Genomic DNA, 7,593 nt, shown 5'->3' with positions numbered 1-7,593 from the left:
TGCTAATGAATGGGTTTAAGCATTGTAGACCCGCCATCATCAGGGATTTACCTATCAATTTATTTTAATGTTGTCGTTGTCAATAGATCTGCTATATATTTATGCTTTTTATAAGCTATTATTGGTTTGCTTGAAAATATTTCGTTGTGTGTTTTTTGGCTTTTTTTCTGATTAAATGAGATCTATTACATGATAATGCCTCATTTGTGTACTTTTCGATTTCAATCTCCTTGTATCCTATCTTTATTAAGTTCAATCTGAACTGTAACAAAATATATTGTAAATCAACATCATTATTTGTTGTTCTAATGTATCTGATAACTTCGCCCTTGATAATCCCTGCAAACACCGGTCGACTGTGACAGCTTTTACGATCTAGATAAAAGAAGGCATTTGTCGGTTTAAATTGTGTTTTCATATCCAGGACATTTTCATTAGAAAACCTAGTTCCTTTGAAAATATTTACATCAAGAAATATAATTTCTTTAGATGAAAATTCTATAGTGAATTTCAGGAACGGATGATGATTATTTCCTAACTCTAACAAATCCTTTATTTCTTTCCAGTTGCCGTGATATATTAATATAATATCATCACGATACCTTCCATAGAAAAATATATTTTTTCTATGTTCAAACTTAGAAAGAATTTCTTTCATAATTTTATACATGAGTATATCACAGATTTGCGGGCTTGGCACTGCTCCTATCGCGGCCCCTATTTTTTGCTTAAAAGCTGTCCATTAAAATCAAAACTGTTGTTCTCTAAAATTGATCTGAGGAGATAGATTAAATCATCCGTAGGTGGGCATTTGATTTTGTAATCTGATTTATCAAATTGATCATACGAAACTCTAACTGCCGATAATAATTCATTAATTGGGCAATTAGTGTACATTGATACTACATCAAAGCTACACAGCCAGCAACCTGCATTAGGCTTAATCCTTTCCAACTTGTATATAAGATCAGACGTATCCTTTATATAAGTGTGTTGTTTTTGTACTATAGGTACTAAAAAATAATCGATATAGCGTCCAATAAATACTGCGACAGTACCAATCTGAGATATGACTGGCCGACATGGCGACATGAATCGAGTGGAAATATATACATATCGGTTGTTACTTTACCTGGGTAGAAATCATAACGATTTATGTTATACCTCAAAAATGACAAATATATCAAATTCGATGTTTAAATAGGATGTTAGTGTATCAATTATAAAAAAAATATAGAATTTTCGAAGGCGTCTTTCGCGAAATAAAAATAAGGAAGAAAACAAGTTTTTGTAAAGTATGCTAAATCTGGACTAAACATATTCTTGATATTCGGATATTCTGTACGATGATCCCAAAGAAGTAAACAATAGTCAAGTATATTATCATCTTTATTTTTATACATTTAAAATGAATTTTTGTTTACACGAATGATGCATCTATGATAGAAGAAAAATAGCTGATGAATAATGAAAAACAGTTTTCGTTGATAATCATGCAGGAACTATATATCGTTTTTCGTCGGTTTGGGCTACTTCTGAAGAATAACACAATACAAACCATGAGTTGACCTTTTGTCCGTCTACTAGGTTTTTAAACAAATACTTGCCAAATTGTTTGTCATGAATTTTAACGAGTTTTTTTCAAAGTAAAATGTAAAGACACTTAGATGCAATATTTTTGACTTTGATGACTGGATATATATCACAGAAAATTTGTTATACAAATTATATGCACCTCGTTATTTGTCCGCTTATACAATCCGGTAAAATTTATAGTCTTGAGGGAATAAATACAATGCCATAATGATTGCGTTTGGCGCCAGGTCAGGTATCGTAAAATATTGGGTAAAGTGTCACGGAAGCACAAATACCTATAAGGTGTATTGTTTTTCTCTAGTCGCATAATAAATGTGTTACCTGTTAAGATAAAAGGGAATTAAAGCAAACCGTTCTTGAAAAAATATATGTTTAAACATTACTCTCTCATATTATAAATCTATTAATGATTTAATTAACATTATTACTGTTTAGGATATCAACTTTATGTAAAATAAATAAAATAAGAAACAGAATATAGTCTCTCCTATACTTGAAATCAACATTTTGATGGTTGAAAAGTCATCCCACCTAAACTAACTATAAAGGGAAAGGAGTTGGGTATACCCTTATGTTTTAGTTACTCAAACACACATGTACTCCTAAATGACATTTAGAGGGCAATATACTTGGTATTAATCTGATCACGATAATTTTATACAAGAATGACCACTGCGTAGACATGTTTTTGCTACTGTCACATGCGTCACCTAACATGAAACGATGAGTTGTTTATTGCTTTATTTCCTGACACTTCTTATTTCTTTGTTATGTCAAATGATTTTTTTTTGTCAAGCAATGGTATAATATGTCATTTTTATGCTTTGTTTGTTGTACAAATACCTTTTACTTATGTGCAAATACCCATGACAGTATGTGTAAACACCTATTGCTTTATGTGCAAAAACCTATGAAATTATTTGCAAACACCTATTACGTTATGTGCAAACACCTATTACGTTATTTGTAAATATTTATCAAAGGTACCAAGCTTATGATTTGATATGCCAGACGCGCTTTTCGTCTACATAAGACTCATCAGTGACGCTCAGATCGAAATAGTTAGAAAAGCCAAACAAGTATAAAATTAGAGAGCATTGAGGACCCAAAAATCCAAAAAATTGTGCCAAATACAGCTTAGTTAATATATGCCTGGGATAAGAAAATCCTCAGTATTTCGAATGACTCATACTTTTGCAAATAGTTAATTTATAAAAATGACCATATAATTGATATTCATGTCAACACCGAAGTGCTAAATACTGAGCTGTTGATAACATCGGAGACGAAACGTCCACCAGCAGTGGCATCGACCAAACAGCTATAACGTTATGTGAAAATACCTTTTACATTATGTGCAAACACCTATTAAGTTATGTGTAACACCTATAACATTATAAGTGAACACTTATTACGTTACGTGCAAACACATATTATGATAATGGCAAACGCCTATTACGCTATGTGCAAAGACCTATTACATTATGGTAAACGCCTTTTTAACACAGATTAAAAAAAAAGCTGTCGTGACATAGAAATATTAGCAACGTTAAAAAAAGCAAATAATAGAATAACTCCAAAATATGGGTTTGGGAGCCTTAGCTCATAGTTTTGTAGATAAAAAAAAACAATATTCAATTGTTGGATTGCGTTACTGACAATAAGCTAAATTCACTAGGGCACAAAATTATTGCAGATCGGACGACATATAAAAGCAACGTCCGATAAGATCAACATCCTCAACAAATACTCGCAATTTTGTACATGTTCATATACATATATACATGGAAAGTTTTATATTATCTGTTAGATTCGCGGGACGACTATAACATTTGACAAGAACTCTGAAATGGAGTGACCAATCATACAACTCCCCCTTACCCACACACACACACGTTCTCTGCTTATTGATAATGCATCAATGATATATTTACAGTTATCGAAAACTAAGACAATCAAAAGAATGTAATATATTAAAAACAAAATACAACCGCAATTTTTTACGGAGAGTATAAACGGAGAATGAATTTATGATCTCTTTTACACTACGCAGGGACGTTAAGGGCGTTTCAAGAAATTTCCCTTTTTTATACACAGGAAAAATCATCATGATCATATTGAACTCAAAGTTAGTGTTCTCTGCCCGAAGGCCAAAATGCACGTCATAAGAGTAAACAGAGGGAAAACGGTCTATTCTGATTTACATTCCAAACTTTTATCTATAGAAAAATATAAATACACTAGTGTCACGTGACTTCAAACTGAAAGTAAGGACATTTCCTCAAAAATCAAAAGGGCAGGTACAAGATGAAATCGGATCGCCCTGGTTTTGGTACCCTTGTAATCAGGATAACTTATTTTACTGGAAAAGTGCTGCCACTAGTTTTTTATTAGAGGTTTTGTAAATAAAAAACAATAAAACCTGGAGAATTTTATCGATTTATTGATTTTTGGCACTTCGGGTTGTGAAATTTCATTTACACGAACGCTATATATATAACTAGTCACAGCACTTTTTGAAAAATTTGAAATGTGGCCTTTCTACCAATACCAGAATGAAGTGGGTTGGTATAGCTCTTGCATCTGCCCTTTTCAGGTAATTTTACATGTAGTAGAATTGTCGCCTTGAAATGGCGAGATAAAAACGTTTGAAAGACCCTGTAGTAGTTAGATCGGCTGACGGAAAAACTAAGTGTATATTTTGTACTCACCGTGAAGCGTTTCATATAATAATGACAACAAACATTCTCTTATTGCTTGCTTAATTTATTGAAGGTTCCAATTCAGAATTGTTTTTTGACAGGCCGGATTTTCATAGAATAGAATATTTACATCTTCTGTCATTAATTTGCATTCCACCTCTTGTGTATTTCGCAAATGGCAGAGGCGGATTCAGGTGGGCTCTGACCCCTTGTGTATCAACCATTATATGGTTATTATTATATGTTTATATGTCACACTCTAAACGTCGATTAGTGTTGTTACACGCAGTCCCCCCCCCTTTTTTTGTCCAAATTCGGAATCCGCATCTGGTGTCCTAGTATAGTTCTCATCTTGTAAGTGCAAGTTCATTATATAAATTAATAGCATACTTGGTCTCTTCTAGTGCTTGTATATTGTGAACCATTAACATTTTAATGAAACAAGTAGCATTTTCACAAAGAACTTTAGTTTATACCAAAATTAATGATTTTTTGTTTGCTCAGTGTGTCATTGATAATGTTTAACTCCTACCTGCATATAAATATTCAGATTTTACCAGTTGAATATCTCCTGTTTCTCAAGTGCGACTGGTATAAGTTTGTAAATCATGATTGGGAGGTCTTTTTGAATTTATTCTGGTGAGGGCAGGATGATTTTTTGCCTCTAAATGAATATGAATTTTCACCAGTTGCCAGCTTAGTATTTTGTATGGCTTGCTTTTTTTTAATTGTGTTCCTAGTGATTTCCTGCATTTTGTTGGAAAGAATATTCCTTTTCATCCCATCTGGAGCAATATTTTATTTATTCCAACATTCTTACAATTACTTGGTAAAATTATTCTGCCCTCTTTTTACTTATTTAATTTTGTTTGGAATATTCAAAAACACACACCAGCATTAACATGGGGGATGAAATTCCCGTTTCCTAGAATGAGTAAGTTTTAATATTTGCACAAACTACCTTTTTGGGGAAAGGATTAGAAGCTGTGGCATTGAGTACCCCATACTTAAAAAAAATGAACCTTGAGCTCTCACGATTGATGCTTATACTATATAATAAAGCGAAAACCAATTCGACAAATATCTGATGCATATACCACTAATTTTAATCGCATCTGTGACAAAATCTACATCCGATTAGTTTCAGATACATTTACCTTTGATTCAATCAGCAACCTAAGTGTCATATATATAATTATCTTTATTTCTCAACCTTATAGTATACAATTGTACCATGAAGTTGGAAATAGTGACCTAGTATTTTCTGCCCACCTATAAAAATGGAGAGCCATGAAATAGCCATAAGTGCTTACGTGACATTCAGCACAATCAATCAATTGTTTTTTTCATTATTAAGTGCCATAATATTTTTTAGGTTTATCTTAAACATGTTAAAATCAGAAAACGTATTTCCCATCATCTGCTGAAATTGGAGGCAACTGAATGGTATTTCTTTTCTGTCAGAATAAAAGAAATTCCATGTACCAGTATATATATATATATACAGAAAAGACTAACTTAATCACAATTTTTACACATTAAACAATCCAAAAGTTTCAGGTAAATGAATCGTGTCATAAGGGACAGGGCAAAACAGTCAGCATGGAAATTAAAAATGATGGGTAAATGCTTATAAAACTACATACTAGTACTTCCTACCAAATATCGTTGACAAGGGTACAATCAGTGGTTAAAATTTACCTGACCCAATCACAGTAAAATGACTTAATTGTTAATCAAATCTTCATTGGCAATTAAACCACATCCTCTTATTTTTATATCAAATTCTAGCTGTATTACAAAAATATGTACATTTATGCAATTTCAAAATAAGAAGAAAGCAATTTCTGTCTGTGTTGGGGATGCTGTCTCATTGCCATACATGTATATCTAACATCTTTTGCTAAGCATGCTATTTATAAGAATCTCTTATACTGTGAAAATATTCCATCAAAAGATTCCAAGTTTATATATTCTTCAAAAAGATATAACTATTGTACAATGTTGTAAAATCAAAAAAAATTTAGCAAGGATTTGTATAGTCTTACTATACAAATCCTTGTTTTGAGTAAATTTATTCCTAAGATAATTATAATTATTGAACAATGCCAGGACAAAAAATGTAAGATTAATTATTGCAGTTAAAGAAAATGCTGGATACAAATAATACCATCATTTATATATATTTATATTTTTTTTTTTGCCAAACGTATAACCAATTTTAATTTAGACAAGAAATGAAAACATTGCAGAATTTTCTGATACAGACAAACTAGATACATATGTACATGTACATATGTAAAAAATGACAGTTACATGATCGATGATATAAATACAAGCACAAAAAATACCCATATTTTTTTTGTTGAAACATTCTGTGGCTGTTACAGAAGTCTTGCTCAGTATTGAAGGCCAACATCAATAGGACTTTAAGATGAACAAAATCTGCAATTAAAACACTTTTTTATGCTTCTGAACTTTTTGTATACCTGTATTCTGTGTTATGAAATGAATTTGAAATATAAATCATGATAAAATATGATTTTCTTGTTCTCTGGTGGACAATATATACATGTATATGACTATTTGTTCTCTGATTGATAGTAGTATCATTGGCAATCATATGTCATATTCTTAGTTTTTTAATTACATGTAACTCCGTTAGTGGTGCATTAGTGAATTGTATGCCTACATGTACATGTGTATCTCATGTATATCTGTGGGTAGGATTAATGTCATGAATGTTTAAATCAAATTACTTATCTTTTCCCTGTAATTGCCATAAAATAACAAAACAAAACCTTTAAACAGACTTATTAAGAAGGGATATAGTTACGATACTGTTGTCAGGTCATTAAAAATTGCATATTTTGGCTTTAATATGGATTCACTTATAGGGTCTTTGCATCGGAATTAAACATATTTATTCTAAAACCAGTTGTTGGCATGACACGGGTTTTGTTCTTCTCATATATTTTATGACGGTATAATACTAAACCCCTAACAGGAGGGATTGTGCCTGATATTCATATGATGAAGACATAATCTTTCAATCAGTTTAATTGAGGTCTGGAGCTGGCATGTCAGTAACTGCTAGTAGTCTGTTGTTATTTATGCATTATTGTCATTTTGTTTATTTTCTTTTGTTTCCTATTCTGACATCGGACTCGGACATCTCTTAAACTGAGTTTTACTGTGCGTACTGTTGTACGTTTGTTTTTTCTACATTGGCTAGAGGTATAGGGGGAGGGTTGAGATCTCAAAAAACATGTTTAACCCCGCTGCATTTTTGCGC

Source organism: Mytilus californianus, unplaced genomic scaffold (genome assembly GCF_021869535.1).
Source record: "Mytilus californianus isolate M0D057914Y unplaced genomic scaffold, xbMytCali1.0.p SCAF_8, whole genome shotgun sequence".
Taxonomy (NCBI): domain Eukaryota; kingdom Metazoa; phylum Mollusca; class Bivalvia; order Mytilida; family Mytilidae; genus Mytilus; species Mytilus californianus.
Note: the sequence above shows the minus strand (reverse complement) of the source record.